Source organism: Prosopis cineraria, unplaced genomic scaffold, assembly GCF_029017545.1.
Source record: "Prosopis cineraria cultivar Desert tree isolate PC_DT_omini unplaced genomic scaffold, ASM2901754v1 PC10, whole genome shotgun sequence".
Lineage (NCBI taxonomy): Eukaryota > Viridiplantae > Streptophyta > Magnoliopsida > Fabales > Fabaceae > Prosopis > Prosopis cineraria.
Window position 1 is genome coordinate 18,692,371 of NW_026555341.1, and position 23,201 is coordinate 18,715,571.

Sequence of the window (23,201 nt, forward strand, 5' to 3'; positions counted from 1 at the left end):
CTTACAAGCCACCTATTGAGCTCCAATAGGGGCGTACCACGTGGCACATAAATACAATAATAATAGCAAGTCTCCCAACACCTCCCACAATAATTAAACAAATTCATAATAATATTGCACAATTATACAATATTACAAAATTCATAATTTTCTCAATAATCACCCAATTAACATGAAGTAACACTAATCACAAATTAAAAATATGATTACCTTGTGGCTTTTTCAATAAATTATTCCTTAAAATTTCTCTCTCACCACAATCTTCACCAGTAATACAATCTACAAATAACATATTATTTATAAATATTAGTTTCAATTTTTGAAACTAATAAAATAATTCTAATAATAGAATTAAAAATATAACATAATTCCTAATCTCAATCTTAATACAAATCTAGAGTCAATACTATTAAGTAAAATTTTTAACTCCTCTTTTAATTATCAATAAACATTAATAATCTAAAAATCAACTTCGAAACTAATTTTTATTATCAAAATTTTCTTTTTATTTCATAAATTCGTACCTAAAATACCCAAAAATTAAAAATTAAGTCTCTAGCTTAGAATCATAATCCTATAGCCATAATAATTCATTTCTCATCCCAAATAATCATCTAAACCTCAATAAATCAATATATATTTTCAGATCTAGTCTAAAATTTGATCTATAAGCCACAAATTCAAAGATCACCAATAAATTTATACTCTAGAATATTTATTATACTACTAACAACCTCAAAAACCATATTTATTCAACATAAATTCATCCCTCTTTCAGATCTTAAATTTTCTACCACTACAAAATCAGAAACCAAAGAAGAAGGATGACTAAGAAAAAAAAATTTTAGAACACTTACTTAGTCTTAAAAAGCTTAAAATCACACTCTAAATATTCTATTAAAAACTCTTACCTTAAAAACTCAGATCTCCCGCACCGGTGAAACTAGACGCTTTTTCAGTCTCAGCTCACACACACGAAGAATGAAGAAACGAAAGGAAACGGGTGAGTTTTTATAAAAATTCTGTGGGTCCCACACATTTTTTTTATTCTTTTCTCTCTCTTCTTTCTTTCTTTCTTTTTATTATTATTTTATTTTACTATTGAGGCGGCGCCGAAAGCAAACTTCTCTTTTTCTTCTTCTCTCTCTCTCTTTTTTTTGCATACCTTTTTTTTATAATAATAATTTAATAATATTTTTTTAATTAATTAATTAATAATAATTTTTTTTAATTAATTTTTTTAAAAAAATTTTAATTTAGAATTATATCCTAAGTTAGATTTAATGATCATTTTCTACTAATTTATTTACCTCTAAATATTTTTTAAAATTTCTATTAACCCAAATTAACTATTAAAATTTAAATTGGGATGTTACAATTCTCCCCTCCTTTTAGAAATTTTGTCCTCAAAATTTAAAATTAGTAACTATTAACTACTCACTTAATCAAAAAGACGAGGATAATCACGTCGCATACTGTCCTCGGTCTCCCACGTAGCATCACCTGGAGTCGTGCCCTTCCAAATTACTTTAACCAATTAATGGTCTTGTTTCTTAATTGCTTGTCCTTGTAATCCACAATCCTTTCTGGTTCAGCTTTGAATGTCAAATTCTCCCTGAGTTCAATTTCCTCGGGTTCAATTATATGGGAAGGATCTGGTTGATACTTTTTCAGTTGTGACACATGGAATATGTTGTGTATTCCAGCAATTTGGGGTGGTAATGCTACTTGGTACGCTACTGGTCCAACTCGTTTTAAGATCTCAAAAGGCCCCATAAACCTTGGTGTCAACTTCTTAGCCTTAATAGCTCTTCCAACACCAGTTACCGGAGAGATTTTCAAAAATACATGGTCACCTACTTCAAACTCAAGCGGTCTTCTCCTCTTATCCGCATAACTCTTTTGTCTACTTTGAGCTGTGAGTAATTTTTGCTTGATTAAAGCAATCTTTTGGGTAGTCTCATCAACAATGTCCGGCCCCAAAACAGTTCTCTCACTTAATTCTGTCCAACACAGTGGCGATCTACATTTTCTTCCATACAATGCCTCATAAGGTGCCATCTGAATGCTAGAATGAAAACTATTATTGTAGGCAAATTCAGCTAATGGCAAATGACTATCCCAATTACCTCTAAGCTCAATGGCACAAGCTCTTAACATGTCTTCAAGAGTTTGTATGGTTCGTTCCGTTTGCCCATCGGTCTGGGGGTGGTAAGCAGTGCTAAAACTCAAACGAGTACCCATGGCTTCCTGTAATGACTTCCAAAAGTTTGATGTGAATCTCGGATCACGATCAGATACGATATTTGTTGGCACTCCATGCAATCTCACCACTTCTCTTATGTAGATTTCAGTTAATTTTCAAGAGAATACGTGATATTGGTAGCAAGAAAATGAGCTGATTTGGTGAGTCGATCTACGATTACCCATATAGTGTCATGACCAGAAGATGTTCTAGGCAATCCTGTAATGAAGTCCATAGAAATGCTGTCCCATTTCCACTCTGGAATATCAAGAGACTGTAGCATTCCGGCTGGTTTCTGATGCTCAATTTTGACTTTCTGGCAAGTCAAACAACGAGTTACATGTTCAGTTACATCTCTCTTCATTCTTGGCCACCACCAACCACGTCTTAAGTCATGATACATCTTAGTTGCTCCTGGATGAATGGTATATCTACTCTGATGAGCCTCCTCAAGTAAGATATTTTTCAATCGAGTATCATTAGGCACACACACTCTACCTTTATATCTTACGACATCATCATCGGTCACATTAAAATGTTCAGCCTTTCCAGCCCCAATCTCTACCCTAATCTTATTCAAATGATCATCCTTCTGTTGCGCAATTCTAATTTCTTCCCAAAAATTATTCTCAAATTCAGTAATGTGTAGAGCAGCCAAACGATTTTCGACTACTTCTACATTTACTGCATGGAAACTACTCCATAATTCATGTTCTCTGACCATCATGTGAGCAGTATGTACAAGCTTCCTGCTCAGAGCGTCGGCGACTACGTTAGCTTTCCCTGGATGATACTTTAACTCAAAGTCATAATCCTTCAAAAACTCAATCCATCTGCGCTGTCTCATGTTGAGCTCCTTTTGATCAAACAAATATTTTAAACTTTTATGATCACTGAAGACCTCAAAAGAAGAACCATAAAGATAATGCCTCCAAATCTTCAAGGCAAATACCACAGCAGCAAGCTCCAAGTCATGAGTAGGGTAATTTTCCTCATGAGGTCTCAACTGTCGAGAGGCATAAGCCACTACTCGATCCTCCTGCATAATACACAACCTAAACCTTTCTTAGAAGCATCAGTATACAAGGTATAAGGAGCAGTTGGAACAGGTAAGGTGAGCACGGTGTGGTGGTCAACCTCTTTTTTAGCTCCTGGAAGGCAACTTCACACTCGTTCGTCCAAATAAATGGAGCATCTTTCCTGGTCAACTTAGTCAAGGGCATTGCAATTTGTGAAAAACCCTTAATGAAACGACGATAGTAGCCTGCAAGACCAAGAAACTCCTAATCTCTGTCACACTTCGAGGTTGTTCCCATTTCATCACTGCATCTATCTTACTAGGGTCCACCGCTACCCTTCTTCTGAAACAACATGGCCTAAGAATTTAACTTCTTTAAGCCAAAAATCACATTTGCTCAACTTGGCATAGAGCTTGTGCTCTCTTAATATCTCCAAAACAATTTTAAGATGTTTAGCATGGTCCACCTCATCCCGAGAATAAATAAGTATGTCATCAATAAAGACTACAATAAATTCATCGAGATAAGGCCTGAAGATTCGATTCATATAATCCATGAAGACAGCTGGGGCATTTGTTAACCCAAACGGCATCACCAGGAACTCATAGTGCCCATATCTAGTCCTAAAAGCAGTTTTAGGGATATCTTCTGCTCTAACCCTCAATTGATGATACCCTGATCTTAGATCAATCTTAGAAAACACCGCTGAATTGACTAATTGGTCTAACAAATCATCAATTCAAGGTAAGAGGTACTTGTTCTTGATGGTTACCTTATTCAATTGTCTATAATCAATACACAATCTAAGACTTCCATCTTTCTTTTTCACAAACAGTACCGGTGACCCCCATGGTGATACACTTGGTCTGATAAACCCCTTCTCTAACAACTCTTCAATTTGTCTCTTCAACTCAGCTAACTCTGATGGAGACATTCTATAGGGTGCCTTAGAAATAGGCCCCATACCAGGTACGAGTTCAATCGAGAACTCAACCTCTCATTCTGGAGGCAAACCGATCACTTCAATAGGAAAGACGTCAGGGAATTCTCTCACTACTGGAATCTGATCTACACCTTCTTCAATCTCTGCCTTGATTGAGAAGAAAATCATAAAAGCTTGACAGCCCTTTCTTATACACTGTTCTACTTGAGCTGCAGACAACAACATAGGACTTTGGGACTCTACAGGGGTTATAGTAAGAGTTGAGAGCGACACACTCTTTTTCTGACAATCAAGTACAGCTCCATTTGCAGACAACCAATCCATCCCCACAATAACATCAATCCCAGACAAAGACAAACAAATGAGGTCTATGGTGGTCTTTCGACCCTCATACTCAACCTCTACATTTAGACATGCCTTAGCAGTCCTTACAGTCAAACCAGCAGGAGTAGAAATCTTCACATCAAAAGGTAAGGTACACATAAGCAATTTACATCTTTTCATACATTCATCAGACACAAAAGAGTGTGTAGCACCCGAATCAAACAAAGCACAAACATCATTATCAAGATTCGGATTATACCTCGGATAACATTAGGGTTATTAGTAACCTTCGGCCCAGAGAGGGCATACACTCGTGTTGGTACTGTAGGTCTCTGATCATTACCCCTATTTTGATTTTGATAGCAGAATCGAGCAATATGACCAAGCTTCTGGCAGATGTAACAAACCCAACAATCACCATAATGAAACTTCCCACACTTACTGCATGCTTGATTACTAGCAGCACCGAAAGTAGGAGTAGAGGTTGCTGGGCTCCTGTAGGACCCCTGACTCCCACTCTGATTCCCTCTGTAGCTTTGGCCCTTATGGTAGTAGCCCTTCTTCTTCTGATTTCTAAAGCCTCCAAAGATTTGACTGCTCCTCTTCTCTACTCCACCAATGGGTCTGGTGTGGATAGGGGGCTTCCATGAGGTTCTTTCCTCCTCTCTCTATCAGCTTCTAATCTAGCCTCTCTCTTCCTCCGAGAAACTATTCGAAGCTTATTGCACATCTCACTGAATGTCTTGATCTCAAAAGGGGCTAACTGTTCCCTTAGATCAAGCCTCGCCTTCTCTAGTAATCGTTCAGCCATCCACTCCGTATCTTCATGTTTTTGGAGGTAAGTAGAGTATTTAGATAATTCTGAGAATTGTTAATAAATTCATCCTCATCTAGATCACCCTGACGAAATGCATGAAACTCAGCCTCCTTTTCTGCTCTCAGTGCAGTAAGAAAATAATTCTCGAACAATATGGCTTTGAAATCTTCCCAAGTAAGAGAGGAATCATCCTTCGGTCCTGATGTTTCCCACCATTTCTTAGCACTCTTCTGCAGTAGTAGGAATATTGCCAGCTGCACCTTTTGATTAGAAGTGCACACAACCATACGAAAAATACTCTCCAATTGATCTATCCATTCTTCAACCACGCTGGCTTAAGATTTCCATCGAAAGTAGGAGGATTAAACTTACGAAAAGTACTCCAGATCTTTGTGATCGTGGATGTCTGTTGCTCAGAGTGAAGACTCACATTCTTTAAACTAGTCTCATGGTGAGAATAGGAAGGTGAGCCTTCATCAGCAGATTGGCTCGCATTGAATACCTTGGTATGGCTTCCTTCTTGTTGGCCATTTCCCTCTCGGTTGGAATTCTCCTTATATTGTCTTAAAGCGGCCAACTCTTCTTCTTGTCTCTTCATGCGGTCACTAAGATTATATAGTAGATCCATCATTTGCCTCATGGTTGGCTCATCCTGCCTTAGTTGCGACTGTATGGGCTCGCCCTGCCCCATTTGTTGCTGTGTGGGCTCCGGTTGTGGCAGTGAAGGTATGTCATTTCCTATTGGCTCTATAGAATCACCGACAATTTCACCACCTCTCCTAGTTTTGGACACCATCTCTCCCCTCCTAAAGGATGGAAGTCACATAATTAAGTTAACACTAATCTCAAGACAAGAAAAATAATGGAGAAGTATTATGATTTAATAATGTATATTGCCAATAAACTAGGTTAATGTATAACAATTTCATAATTTATAAGAATTTGAAACATGTAGCTCTGATACCAAATTTTGTAACACACCAAAATTTTTTTTTTAATAATTTAACTCAACCATAGTTGGGTTACAGCCACCCAACACATTTTTATATCAATAATTTCAATATAAAATATTTATAATTGGCTTCAACTCAACACTATAACATTTCAGATAAATTTTTACCTCCCACATGCCATTAGGCTAAATCACATTTGTCCATCCTTATACTCCCAACAAGTAAACTAAATCACATTTGTCCATCCTTATACTCCCAACAAGTAAAATAAGCAATTTAGTCATTTTTCAACACAAGCCAGTTATTTGGCCTTATAATCATGCCATTTTAACCAATCCAAAGTAAACCAAATATTAAAATTACAGTCATCCAAATTGTACCAAAAATAGAAATAGTTTGAAAAGCATGATTACATTTATATATTCATATAATTGACAAAAAAAAAAAGCCCTAATATTGGCAATATAACACATTATAAATCATAAATTAAATACCCAAAAGAGACAGTGGATTTATACCACTAAGCCTCTGGGACTCCTCCACGTGTCACTCGTGGCTCTTCTCCTGAAAATTGTTAACCACATAATGAGACTCAAAAGTCCCAGTAACCAAAGCCAATTTATGATAGTGTATACAAACAGTTAAGTGTGTGCTTACTAAGTGAGAATTAAAAATAATATAATTCCAACAAATATAAGAAATATTACAATATACACAAACAACCATCCTTATATCCCTCCATTAACCTCGAGCCGTAGCCCTCACTCGGTGCTAAATTGCCCGGCCAAAGGTAGATTAGCCCGAGCCCTTACAAGCCACCTATTGAGCTCCAATAGGGGCGTACCACGTGGCACATAAATACAACAATAATAGCAAGTCTCCCAACACCTCCCACAATAATTAAACAAATTCATAATAATATTGCACAATTATACAATATTATAAAAAATTCATAATTTTCTCAATAATCACCCAATTAACATGAAGTAACACTAATTACAAATTAAAAACATGATTACTTTGTGGCTTTTTCAATAAATTATTCCTTAAAATTTCTCTCTCACCACAATCTTCACCAGTAATACAATCTACAAATAACATATATTTATAAATATTAGTTTCAATTTTTGAAACTAATAAAATAATTCTAATAATAGAATTAAAAATATAACATAATCCTAATCTCAATCTTAATACAAATCTAGAGTCAATACTATAAGTAAAATTTTTAACTCCTCTTTTAATTATCAATAAACATTGATAATCTAAAAATCAACTTCTAAACTAATTTTTATTATCAAAAATTTTCTTTTTATTTCATAAATTCGTACCTAAAATACTCAAAAATTAAAAATTAAGTCTCTAGCTTAGAATCATAATCCTATAGCCATAATAATTCATTTCTCATCCCAAATAATCATCTAAACTCAATAAATTAATATATATTTTCAGATCTAGTCTAAAATTTGATCCATAAGCCACAAATTCAAAGATCACCAATAAATTTATACCCTAGAATATTTATTATACTACTAACAACCTCAAAAACCATATTTATTCAACATAAATTCATCCCTCTTCCAGATCTTAAATTTTCTACCACTATAAAATCAGAAACCAAAGAAGAAGGATGACTAAGAAAAAAAATTTTAGAACACTTACTTAGTCTTAAAAAGCTTAAAATCACACTCTAAATATCCTATTAAAAACTCTTACCTTAAAACTCAGATCTCCCGTTAAAACTAAACTAGACCTCTTTCAGTCTCAGCTCATGCACGAAGAAGAAGAATGAAACAAGAAACGAAAGGAAATGGGTGAGTTTTTATAAAAATTCAGTGGGTCCCACACATTTTTTTATTCTTTTCTCTCTCTTTTCTTTCTTTCTTTCTTTTTTATATTATTTTATTTTACTATTGAGGCGGCGCCGAAAGCAAACTTCTCTTTTCTTCTTCTCTCTCTTTTTTTTGCATACCTTTTTTTTATACTAAATAATTTAATAATATTTTTTTAATTAATTAATTAATAATAATTTTTTTTAATTAATTTTTTTTAAAAAAATTTTAATTTAGAATTATATCCTAAGTTAGATTTAATGATCATTTTCTACTAATTTATTTACCTCTAAATATTTTTTTAAATTTCTATTAACCCAAATTAACTATTAAAATTTAAATTGGGATGTTACATGAATCATCTAGTAATAAATTTAGTTGGAATCTTAAATATTCATGAATCTTTCATTGACTACAATAGCAATTCCATCGCAATTGATATTTCAATAAGTAAAATTTTAAAAACTATTAATAGATACTTCAGCATTTGTTATTAGAAGTATAATGTTTATTATTAGTATAAAAACTTGACAATTGTCCCAAATATATAAAGAGTTAATGATGGCAACAAAAAGTCTCTCTCAACCCACTTGGAATAACATAAAAGATTTGCTTAAAGTCTCAATCAAACATGATGACTTTTCATCCCAAGGGTTGGGTTGGACCAATTTTGAGCTCAACTTAGTGTCTAGTTTGTCCCAATCTCCTAAGTAAGATTAAACTTATCGGGTTATCGAGCTAATATTACACCCTTAATGTATAGTAAATTTTATCCATTAATTTTTTATTATCTATATTTTTCTTAAATTATAATAAGTTTTAAAATTTTGATAAAACTATTTTTATTCATATTTATCTTGATTTTAAAATTATTGAAGTTATTTTTTTATCAATTTGAATATAAGTATTAAAATATTTTGATAGAAATCTATTTTCAAATAAATAAATTTTTAATATGATTTGAAATTGATTGATCGGAGTTTCATTTACATTCAACATCTAAGCAAAAAAAATGATTTTTTATTTGATAAGAATAATAAAATTCTTACCAAAAACTTTTGTTCATTTAATTATTTTTTAATATAATTACCCATTATTCATTAGTCAAGCCAGATAGGATCACACTGGAGGTAAAACTCTCCTAATGAATATTTGATATTATTAAAACAACTTTTAAATGTTATTGAAATTAACTGGACATAATTTCTTGATATATTCAACATTTAATTGGAAAAGTGATTTTTTTTATTGGTAAGTATAATAAAATATTCACCAACAGCTTTTCTTCATTTAATTCTTAATGTTTCAAATAAACTACTGCATAACGAGAATGATAAATATATTAAATGTTATTAATTTTTTTATTATTCATAGATATCCTCTTATTGAAGATAATCATATTTAAGACGTGGTTGTATACTAAATGTGGGAACCACTCCTAGTGAGAATTCAAAATATTACACAATATAATTATTATTTGATAATGAATCTCTAATTTTTCTTTGCAAATAAAAATCAATAGAAGAAGAAACATTGGGTAGACTTGGTGTGAACAAATTAATGAAAGACTAAATAAATATTAGCAATGTAAATACATGATGAGGCTTAAGGATAATTATGATAAACCTATATGTACAATAAACTGGTAAATGATAGAGTTAATCAAAGTCATAATTGTAAAATGAAGTGATAGCCTACATTGGAGGAAATTTTAAATTTAGATTGCTAATCTAATTTAACTATCAGATATGCTTGAAATTTAAACCTAAAACCTTTTCCTTGAATAATAACATAATTCTTTTTTTATTGTTTTATTCCTTTGGCATTGGAATAAAAGTTCACAATCATTGTCTATTGATTAATTGCATAGTTTAGATGTTTAAATAGCTAGTATTATATTGATATTTATTGAATGATTATATTACTTTTTATCTCATTTGAATTAATATATTAGAAACAACCAATGAATCAAGATTTCTGTAATTCAAGTAGCAAATTCAAATTAAATTCCTAATTGAAGTCACTTATGTATAAAATCAATTAGTATTTTCATGTAACTTTAAATTTTCAAAGGCCAATCTCATTTGATCTTTATCATTTTCTCTCAAACTCCTCCATTGTTCTTTTCACAATAATAAATATACTTCCTTTTAATTATAAATATTGTATTTTATGAAAATCCATCTAAATCTAAACAATTAAAATTCAAATTATAATATTTTATAATTATATAAAATAACTTGATATCATAAAATATATTAGTGTTCAAATAGAAGTGCTCAACGGTGTCTGACCACCATACCTCGAATAGGATTGTTCCTAATAAGAGGATACCAATGAATAAAAAAATATGAAATACATATAATAAAAATATATAACAATCCATACTGTTTAATTTCATATATAATTTACTAAGTTACTTTTCAAATTGTATATAGTGAATAAAGAAATTTCTTTTTTTAAAAAAGAAAAGTATAATTAGTAATAGATAGAAATTCATGCTACTTTTTTTAACCAATTGAATTTTATGCTACTTTTTTGAAACAAATTAGATATCTCAATCCATATGTGCCAGCTAAGAAATTTGTGAATAATTAGGCAGGACTCACAAATTTTTATTAAAAATGTCAGGCTAAAATTTGTCAAATATAAAATGAAAAATAATAATTGAAGAACATTAAAAAAAATTAAATAAGTAATAAAAATAATAAAATATAAAAAATTTAATCAATTTTAAATTGGTTTGGAAATTATATGATTGATTAAAAAATTATTCTAAGTACTTTTTTCATTATATGGTTTTGGAGTTAATAATCTACCAATTTTAAATTTACAAATAGCACATATAAATATTGAAATCTGATTTTATTTAGCACAGATAATTAAATATATAAGATCTTATTGAACTTCATCCAAATTTAAACACTTAAAATTCAAATCACAATATTTCAAAATTATATAAAAATAAGTTGACAACATATGTGATGTACAACTAGGAGTTCATAATAATATTCAAGTGAATAGATTTGAATCTTACATATTCAAATTATATCACTAACTGTACTTACCTTCAAATCAACAACCAAACTTAATTCTTGAAGCCCATAATTAAAAAAGGGGCACTCGAAGCATATAATCGTGGATCAAAAAAAATTTCTAAAAATATATTGGAATAAAATATATCTTAATTTTTTTTATAGTCTTTTCTTTTTTTAAAATTTTTTATTAATTTATTAATTTTAATTATATATTTATCAACTAACTCCAATTTATGATTCATTTCATCCATTAATATCATGAGTAGAGAAAATTTACCCTTTGTTTGGATTATAAAAAAAGCTGACAGAAAAGAGAGATAAAAAATGAAAAGAAGAGAAAATTGAGAAGAAAATATTATCTCTCTTCATGTTTGGATGAAAAGAAGAAAATAAAGAGAAAAAATGAATAAATATTGCAATGACTACAATTATTTATTTCAAAATATATTATATTTCATATAATTTTCTTTATAAAAATAAATTGAAGGAAAAAATTATATCAAAATAAATTTCTTCAAAGTAATTTATAATCAAATATATATTATTTTTCTATTTAAAAAATAAAAATAAAATAATTTACTAATTAAAGTTAAATATAATATCGCTTAAGGTTATTTTGATTTCAGTATATATTAAAAAAAAGGTCCAATACAATATCCTAAAATAAATAAAATATAAATTTATCTCACCGAAAATGAAATTCAATAGCAAAAGTAGAAAAGGGAAACAAAAACAAAGTTACTTATCAATAGCTTTGCCTAACCTAATTGTCACCATGGAACAAAATTATTCAAAGAAACTGAAGAAAATGAAGATGCTTTCTAATAAAAAGATGCGAGAATTTTAGAAGATAAATAGGTGTGGTGATAAATTCTATACAATTAGTAAAAAATTATATACAAGTTGAATTATTTGATGAAGTTCACTCAGTCATATTTTAAAGATAAATTACTCAAACCATGATATACTAGTCATACCTTGTAGGAATATATAAATTGTTCCTATCCTGCAACAAAACAAAACAAATATCAATGAAATGAATAACCCAAACTAACAAAATAGGAAATGATTAATTCTCATGCTCCCTGCATTCAAAAATATAAGATATTTTTTGAGGAGTTGGATGTTAAAAAATGTAAGGCATATTTAGTCTTTCGAAGTGTAATCATTGCTTTTTTTTCCAAAAGTGTCCCTATTGATAATAACTTTATATTCATTATAGGATATTTAATAGGAGTAAATATGAAAAAATAGGATTAGTTTGAAAGTAGGTAACTACTTTATTAGAGGTGAGATTTTGATTAAAAATACCTTACATTTTTTAATAGAAGGAGTATAAATTATTGAAGAGACAAAAAATAATAATGAGGCATATGAATGTACAATAGATTCAAAAATAAATGAAATACAACAACAAAAACTAGAATTGATGAATGAACATGTATCCAGTTCGATCTATTTATAATCAGTATCAAGGCTAATATTGGAGGGAATTTTGAATTTGAAATTTCAATCAAATAAAATTTAAACTAAATTAAAATCCAAAAAAAAATCTAATCAACAATTGAAGCAATGGTTATCATTAATATTAACATATATAAATTAAAATTGAAATTCAAGCAGTCAATTTATAATCTCAATATAATTTAAATTTAAACTTAAATTTGAATATATTTTATAATGGTTTTCTTTTTAAATAAGTAGATTTCTTATTATCCATTATCTAATTATATAATGATGGAATAATATGATCAAAAATATATGTTTGTTTATATACTTCAAAAAATATATTATTACCAAAAAATAATAGAATAAAAGCATATCAAGAGCTAATAGGTTGTTCTTAATTTTGGTCATCTTAATTTTTTTTCACACCTTAATTTTCTATCAAAACATTTAATATTGAAATAATTTTTTTACTACAGCAAAAACATAGAGAAAAAAATTCAAAGAACCAAAAATGGACATTATAAAAAAAAATAACATAAGGAAAACATATCTAGAGTTAATAGACTATTCTTAAAATTCGTTCATTTTATTTTTGTCCACCTTAATTTTTAATTAAAATGTTTAATATTAAATATATAAAAATGTTGATTTGAATTTCAAATAAATAGACCTAAAATTTTTAATTCTAACTAACACATTCATAATTTATTATAAAATAGATATTAATTTTTCTAAATAAATTTTTTACTTTAAAGAATTTTATTAACAGGAATAATTTATCTAAATATATAATATGCATTACATCAATATTTTTTTTAATTTTATTTCTTTTTAACATATTTGCAATCAAAACAGATAGATCTAGCTAAAGAAAAATAAATGTCAAAAATATTTTACAAAAGATTTCAAAAATAATATGCATATTTGAAGCTTAATTTTAGGAAATTATTAGTGTAAAAGGTGTCCTAAATTAAGACTTAGATCATTACACTAACTATGGTTAATCAAAGACTAATCTAAAAGGATTATCCAATATAAGATTAACCTAAATAAATTCTTAACATGTATTTTCACAAAAGATTTAAAACAAAGGGATCTCAAGTTTTTAAAATATTTCAAGAACTCATCTCATTCAATTAGACATATGCGGAAGTATGATAAAGGAAACACATTAACATGGGAGAAAAGCTTTCCTCTTTATTTTCTCTTTATGCCTTACTCCACAATACATATATACATATTTACAACATAATATTTGGCTACTCAAACCCTTCCATAACTGGCAGGCGGGGGCCAAGATCTCAATCACATTTATCACAATGATAATTACATAGTTATCATATTCTATGTATAATCTATTTATCAATAGCCTATCATATTTATGAGTTTTTCCTTTTCATTCATATATAATTAATATCAACTATTTACCCTTGGACATCAAAAACACAAGGAGAGGCCATAACAACATTCAAGTTATCAAATTAAGTAGATAATAACTATTTTTACTTGCACAAATATTTTGGTCCATTAATATAAACACAGGTATCAAACTACATTCCTAATAGCCCAAAATACATTTCCACCCAACACAAAACCCATAATGCAAGTGGATCAAAAATATATTATCCTAGTTGACAATATCATAAACTAAATACACATGTCAAAATAAAAAGAGAAAGGCTTGTAAAAGTGATTATTATCACTTGGCCTAATGCTCCTTTCCTCTATTCTTCTGAGATGAACTAGCTCTTATAATATGTTAAAAGAGAGGAGTGAGTACAATCACTCAGTAACCAAGATACATCTAAGTTATACAAATGCATGATAATTAATTATGAATGCAAATAGCCAATAAATTTATTAAGGTGACCATGTAAACAATTACATTAATAACATGTTAATCACATTAACATTTAACTTATGTGAATAATCTCAAGAATAAAGTCAAATACAAAATTTATACAAATGGCTACATATACATTGTTCGCATAATTACTACATGTTCTCATTTCTGCAATTATAATCATATTCTCAACATAGCTATCAATCACTCAAATGGCATGATGATAATAATAAGCATGATCAATCTCTTCTTTATATTTCCCTTTATTTCCTCTGACATGAAATCCATGGGCGAACAACGGAAGGGAGACTACCCAAGACCTTAATCATATCGTGAGGGGCTATCGGGCCAAGGTTACCTTACACACTTATGAACATGATTTTTCCTAAATCACACATTATGGAGTGTCATACCCAAAACTAGCTTTATCCAAAACTCTAGGTAGGCTAGTAGGATCAAGTTCCTTAATAGGAACAATGCTATAGTAGCTTACAAGATAAGTAGTGGCTATAACCTCTATGATTATTGGTTAATAGCTAAGTATCATATGGATTTTGCATAACTGCTAACTCCTTCACTAAGGCAAACTCTCGTCATATGATCATGCTCATGAGAAAATGCATTTCAAAAGCTCATATATATATATATATATATAATTCATAATTATCCCACATGCTCATTAACTTTTTTGCTCAATAAGTATCAAGACTCATCATTTTTCAATCATGCCTCTTGCATCAATTTTATATTAATAGATAAACCACATTAGCATATACAATTCATCACTATATATAATCCATAATTTATAACCAAGAATGTACACATCATCATCAACTATCAATCTCATTACTCATACCAAGTTACAATTAACTTGGTCACAAATCATAGAGTCTCAACAAGGCCACATGCATTACAAATAACCATTTCAAAATATATATATATATATATATATATATATATATTCTTTTTTTCACTAACATAATTAATTAATTAACATGCAAATGTATAAAATAGATTTTCCCTGATTACCTCAACCTTTGAGAGGTTAAAGGTTACCCCTTAAGTTACAACATTTTCAAAGCTTTTCAAATTTGAAAGGTGTCAAAATAAAATTAATCTACAATTGATTATTTCCCAATGTGTTAATAATGTTATTAACACAATTTTCACTCATACTCTAACACTTAAGTATTTATTTTACTTTATTTTATTTTTTTAAGACTTTAATCTTAGCCTCTTGAGTTCTCAAATTTAATTTTATATATTTGAACCTATCTACTTTGTTCAATAGTCTCCTTTACAATAATTTCATTGAAATTTGGCTAAAAACATCATTCAAATAATTTTTTAATATCAAAATTTTCCTTTTTATTCCAAAAATTCGCAAATAAAAATATCCAAAATTTGCAAACTTGATTTCAAGCTTAGAATAATTATTCTATAGCCATAATAATTTATTTTTCATCTCAAATAATCATCTAAATATCAATAAATTAATTTATATTTTCAGATTTAACCAAAATCTACCAACAGAGATTTAGGGATAAACTCAAAGGCCTCAAATTTCAATCCTATTAATAAAATAATATTCTAGAATATTTATTACACTACCAATAACCTCAATGACCAGATTTACCCATCAAAAATTTATCCCTCTTTCAAACCTTAGGTTTTTTTCAAAATCTTAAAATCTACAATCTCAAGGGAAAAAACGACTAAGAAAAATATTTAAAACACTTATCTAGTCTTAAAATACTTAAAATCTTATTTAAAATATTCTATTATGGAGCTTCACCTTCTAAATCAACTCCATTTGCAGTGTCGATTGCTCTTTGTGCACAGAAGAAGGAATGAAGAAAAGGGAAGAGAAATGAAAAAGGCAAGAGAAGTCTATTGGTTTTAAAACAAAGAGTAGGCTTCATGTAAAATTCATGCCTCTCTCTCTCTCTCTCTTGTTTTCTTAAATTTGCAAACACACAAATTCGTTCCTTCTTTTTCTTTTTGCACTATTTACACATCAACACACACATGAAAGCAAAAATTACTTTCCCCCTTCAATTTTTTTTATGTTCCTTTTCCTTCTTCTTTCTTTCTTTTTTTTTATAATATTATTATTAGTATTTCTATTTTCTATAAAATCATAACTTAGGATTTAATCTAAATTAAATTCAATAATAATCTTCTAACTAAAATTATTTAAATCAAAATATTCCTCCAAAATTAATCATTTACTCTAAATTAATTTAATTAACCTTAGGTTAATTTTTGGGATGTTACAATTAGGATAGATAAAAAAATTTAAACACAAATTATTTTTTTAAATATATATATATATATATATATTAATTTAGATTCAAATAGATAGATATTTTTAAAAAATATACTCCACAAACATGGCAAATGAATTTTAATGAAATATAATTTTAGAATTGTATGAAAAAAATAAAATAATAATTTTCAACATATCTTTAGGGTGAAAGAAAACTTTGAATAGATACATGTTAATTTGAATCTAAATAATTTTTGTATATATTTAAAAATTAATAATTCATCTCGCACTTAACTCCAAACCTGAATAATATATTTTGTATACATTAAAAGACAATAAAAAATTTAGAATTTAAATCCAAATCTGACTCCAGAGTACAGAATCACTGGAAAGACATCCAAAGTATAAAATTGTAACAAACCTAAAAATGGACATGTGATATTTTGTTATAACTTTTAACCCTACTTATATATATATAATGATATTATTTGACAATCCTTATATATAGTTTCTTTGCATCAACAAATTTAAAGTTTATACAAAAATATATTATAACAAAATAAAATATTTTAATCTTTATTTTCAATACAATTTTTTTTATTTACTTTGTATACTTTTATTCCATAAAATCATTTATTTTGTTATGCACCTTTGTTTAAAATATGTTTTTAAATTTATGATAATCTTAATTATTTCTAATTATTACAATCATTTTTCATGTTAAAATGTGATTTTTAATTAGTAAACAACAACACTAACAACAAGCTTTATCCCATTAAATGGAGTTAGCTATATAAATTGTACAATACTATTATACTTTATCATTAACCGAGATTTTAAAAATATTGTTAATTAAAAAGTTTTGTTTAACAACTTCTGTAACTGTCCTCTTTAGTCTTTTTCTACCTTTCTTTATAGGATTTAAGATTATTCATTCTACTCTCCTTACCGATGCCTCTCACAACCTTCTCTATATATGTCCAAATCTTTTCAAACAATTTACTATCATTTTTTTCTCAATAGATGCCACGCTCACTTTTTCTCATATATGCTTATTTTAGATTTTATACTTTCATATATATATATATATATATTTGCATGTCCATTTCAACATTTTTATTTATGTTACTCCAACTTTATGTTCATGCTATCCTTTTAAAGCTTAACATTCATTATCGTATAACATAACAACTATTTGATAAAAGTTCCTTTTATGTTTATTTAATATATTTTGATCACAAATAACTCATTTAACTTTTTTCTAATTAAACTAGCCATCTTGTATCCCGTATGTAGCATACCCATCAATTTTCTCATAATATTGAATAATAGCTTTCAAATATATTTAAATTTTTTCACTTAAGATATAATCTAATCTTTCAATCTCACTTCCAATTAATTTTTAATTAGTAGATTGCAAATTTTAAGAATTTTGAAAGGAAAATGAAATTATTTTTTAGAGAAAATTATCAATTCCTTGAAAAATATAATTTTTAAAAATAATAAATTAAGATAAACTTATTAAAATGATTATCTACCAAATCTAATTATTAAAATTTATGCAATCTGTTTGATAAAAATTATATAATTATATGCACTACAATAGATCTGACCATAGAGGACGGTTGACAACGATCCTCTATTCGACCGTCCTCTATTGCTAAGACATATAGGATGGTTATAAAATGGTCATATATTAAAGATAAATAGAGGATGGTTTTTAAATAATGATCCTATATAACCTTTAAATTTTGGTCAAAACTGAAAATAGATAAGCCTTAGAGGATGATTATATTAGATAACCATCCTATATTTGTTATATAGAGGATGGTTATGGTAACAACCGTCCTCTATAAAACAAATATAGGATGGTTATCTAATATAACCATCCTCTAATGTCATGTTTTTTTTAAATAGGGTTAGCTACTTTTCTAGCAGCCTCCTTGCAATAAAAAAATATATATACTCAATAATACTCTAGAACAGCCTAAAAGATATACCCTATTTAATTAAAAACTATAATATTTACAATTTAATTACATCAAAAGTATTGAATTTAAAATTCAATGATATAAATCAATTAATTTGAGGTAAAATACCAATCCCTAAATTATATCTAAACTATATATTGACAACTAAACTAATTTAGTCCTAGACTAACTATATATTATCACCTCATATTGGATGTGACCTAATTTTCATATACATATTTACTCCACTATTTGAGAACTTCATTAATTTGGGTATCATCAAAATGAGGTGTAGCACAATCTGGATAGTACTACAACATACATAAAAATGAAGTTAGTTGATGACAATTAATATTCATTATAATATAAAAAAATATTACATAAATTATAGATACCGTGAGGGGGATTGTAGCCTGCCCGTGAGTGACAATGTCTTTAGCATACCTCATCACACAGTAGCCGCAATCATAATTGTTCTTGATTTGTCAGGGGCACTACATGAAGAAAACCATAAATATATATGCTATTGACATTAAAAATGAAAAAAATTGAGTAATTGGCAGTAATATAAAGATACCTGTATTATATTTCATTCCATAGCATCCTTGTATTCCTTGAATGATCTCTTGTTTAGAAGATTTGCATCGATGTGATATAGTACAATAGCCCTAATATGCGGTAGACAAATGTCACACCCCAAAATTAGGTATGACTGGCACGGGATATGGGTACAAAAGTCATATCCCTTAAGCCGTAATCGGAGAAACTTTAAAATTAATACGTTAAACACACTAATAGAGTAATTAAAGATTTTTACAATATTAAATCAGATATTCAATTTTAAAAGAACTGTGAGGATCCTACCTGTAGTCTATGTGGAGCACCTAATACCAGATGCCAACATAGGTATAAGTTCAAATTCTTTATCAAATTAAAATTTGACTAAAATAATTCTTCTACTTCAACTCAACAATAAAACTCCTTTGTGGATATCTTGAGTCACGAGTTCAACTATATAATCTGAGACCAAAATATCTTTTCCAATGAATAACGTCCCAATAATAAATAATTGAACATGAATAAAAGGAAAGTTTGAAACAATTATGCAATTCAAAGAGGCAACGATTTTCATAAAAATCTAATAAACTTCAAAAATAAAAGAATTTTATAAAACTTAAATAAAATCTTAAACTGTTAAAATCTCATATCAAGTATTATTATCACTTAATTGCAAGAAAATAAATAAATAAAATAAATAATTATAAATAATTCACTAATTAAAAACCAATGGAATGTAAAATCATCAAATAATCAAGTTCATATTACAGGGATTTATCAAAACAATTAACAAACGTGGACACAAAGCCCACGAGGATAAATAACCAAACGTGGCTCTTGCCACGAAGACCAACGTGGACACACAATTCACGAAGGTAAGTAATCAAATGCAGCTGAAGCCACGAAACAAACGTGGACACAGTCCACGAAGGTAATGCTAACCAAACGTAGCTTGAAGCCATGAAACAAACGTGAGTACGATGCTCACGAATAATCATCCCTCCATTCCACGTGCGTTGGCCATCGCACGGGGTTAGCACCTCCTATAAACACCCTGCTAGCTAGGTGTACCATGGCACGCCAAGGGCTAACGGAACTGCCGTTAGCAACCAGTGTTCTGTATAAAATCTCCTTTTAAAATCATTTTTCAACATGCGAGAAAATCATCACTTTCATGATACAGTCCTCATTCTTAAAATCGAACTCGCATGAATACTTTTAAGCATTAAAACTTACTAGAATCAAATTTCATATCTGATACTCATGCTTGCATTTATTGAATAAACAAAATTTCAATGTCGAACTCGTATGAATCATTCTCTATATCAATCCAATATTTGATAAAATGAAAATCTCATAATCAAAGTTCAAACTTGACTTAATTGATCAAATAACATTTCAAATTTGGTAAAGCTAATATCTCAAAATAAAGAAATGTTAATCAACAAATATTCAATAATCACATTAATGCATTTAAAATGATTTCTGGAAAAATGTAATATTTTAGTAAAGAAAATTTGGATAAAAAAAATCAGTTGGGACGCTATTCACTTACCTGTAGTATCCTCAAGGCTCCAAACTCATTTCTTATGACTCTATTTGAGCTTCCCTCCTTCCAAACATCCTATAATATATAATAATAATACTTTAATGGACTTTATTTATTTATTTATTTATTTTTAACCAACAAGATTCCATTTCGAGAGAATCCATTCAACTAAAGTTAACACTAATAATTTTGAAGTTCTAAGAACACAATTCATTCATAAAGATTTCTTCTTAGGCTTTCTACCAAACATTTAATGTGTGACATTCCAAACCATTCAATAAAACACAAAACCTTTAATTCTATTGCCTATCCATTTCTAAGCATCCAAGTATAACTTCTAAAATGATAATGTACTTTATAACCTTTCAATTTTGCAACTCTTAATAGTCCAAAACTCAAATAAGACTTCAACAACTTCTTAAATAAACTCTCTTGTAAGAACTCAATTAAATTTACAAATAACAATGTCCAAATATTACCATTCAAGTCACCAATTTCTTATATAATTCTTTAGCCATACCAACCTATTTATTTGAGATAAAAATTTTTCTTAGGCTTTGCATCAAACACTTTAGGTACATTATGTTCAACCATACAAATAGAATTTTCTAACCTTCCATCTTTTATCCAGTAACTATAAATTACCATACTATCCTCAAGAATTTAAGTAGTTACATGCAAATTCATAATCCAATTCTTTTAACTTGCAACTTACAAGTTAAATTCATGAATTAATAACACCCAAACTAAATATACTCCTCACAATGATTAATGAAACTTCAAAAACATAAAAATCGAGCAAGACTCTCTCAAAGGCAACTTATCAAACACATTATGAGCATGAGTCCTTTGACAACTTCCAAACTTCCTTTTCTTCAAATTTCATTTTCCAAATTTTCTAATATCTATAATTGAAATAATCCAACTCTTCGATTTAAATCTTTCAGTGATTATAAATTTTTAATACTCAAGAAAAATCAAATTTTCAGCCTTGCACATTACTCACAGTTTGCAGAAAAATAGAGAAAAATTCACAATTTCAACCCAAATTGGTATGCACGCAGCAACAAGGAAGCAATACTCACAGCTTTAGCCATAAACCACCTATGTGCAAATAGACAGATCAAGAAAGGAAGAAAGAGGTGAGATTTACTCACCTGATCAGTTGAAACAAATGAAAGGCAAAGCTTAAAGCTCTAACGGTACACACAAATCAGCGGATTCAGAACCATATGGAGAAGAAAGTGTCACCGCGTGGATATGAGGAAGGAGAAGAGAGGCAGTCAACATTGAAATAAGGGAGGGAAAAGTCTGATGCACCCAACATCCACACCAGAAAGGTTACGCACCAGATTATTGCTGCTGCTCGAAGAGGAAAGAGGAACCCGACGTCCGAACAGAGAAGATGAAGACTTGATGGCGATGGCTGGAATTCACACACCTATCGACGGCGAACTGACTGACGGAGAAGGAAGCCTCATGATGATTGACGAAAAGAAGAAAAGGGAAAGAGGAGGAGCTTGGACGCTCAACACGGGAGCCTTGGTTTAGCGATCTGCACCTCAACGCAGGGGTTTCCAGTGGACGTTACAGTAGCAGTGAGCAAAGCTCCTGCTCTCATCGACGACTAGGTTCGCTGGCCTCAATCTTAATGAACGAGGAAGAAGAAGAGGGAAGATCGAAGGAGTTTCTGTCTGAATCTCCCTCTCATACTCGCTGGTTCTAGAGTTTTCGAAGAACAGGGGGAAATTTTTCTCTCTCACGTGATCTGACCGAGAGAAAAGGGAATAAAGGCTTGAATCATTAGTAAATCGCAAAAATTACAAAAAAAAAGCACAGCACTTTCCTCTAATAACATAAAAATCATAGGTACTTTGGTAATTTTCTTTTTTTTGGGTCATTACAACAAACATGTTAGAAATGTAGAATTTTAGAAATAAATAAAATATTAGTTACTAAATAAACTTGTCTATTAAATAGCTCCATCATATCCGATCGTTTAGTTGGATCCCCATCATGAGGAGCTGAATCCAAATAGTATACCTTTGGAGCTTTAGGATATGTTGGCTCAATCATAATAAGCATCCAGTGTCCCCTAGGAGAATTGGATGATGTATGTTATAATTGAAATTTGAGAAAGACAATAAAATGCAATAAAGGTTTTAGAAAACCAAGTAACTAACCCATTAAGATAAGAAATCAAAAATAACATTTCCTTTGAAGCCAGTCTTTCCTTAAAGTACATGGTCAATGTTTGAGATTGCTACTGTAAACACTTATCCTTCTGACCGCCTTCAAAACTTAAGAACTCATGGGGATTGACAAACACAAACCTTGATCCAAAGTTACCAAGAATGATGAAGGGATTATACAAGTACCTGAATGAAGAAAT

The 23,201-nt window shown here is 29.4% G+C and overlaps 1 long non-coding RNA gene across 3 annotated transcripts; it reads right to left on the reverse strand.

Moving 5' to 3' along the window:
- Window positions 1-18,729: 18,729 nt before the first annotated feature.
- Window positions 18,730-22,564, reverse strand: LOC129323213 (uncharacterized). 3 transcript variants are annotated; one of them, XR_008596385.1, is made up of 5 exons: window positions 22,159-22,564; window positions 20,816-20,884; window positions 19,280-20,377; window positions 19,098-19,196; window positions 18,730-19,013 (listed from the first exon to the last, which is right to left on the reverse strand). It is a non-coding gene; the product is annotated as an uncharacterized LOC129323213 (long non-coding RNA). The 3 variants fall into 3 exon arrangements; XR_008596384.1 differs by having other exon boundaries at window positions 21,967-22,564; XR_008596383.1 differs by having other exon boundaries at window positions 20,816-22,564.
- Window positions 22,565-23,201: the final 637 nt, after the last annotated feature.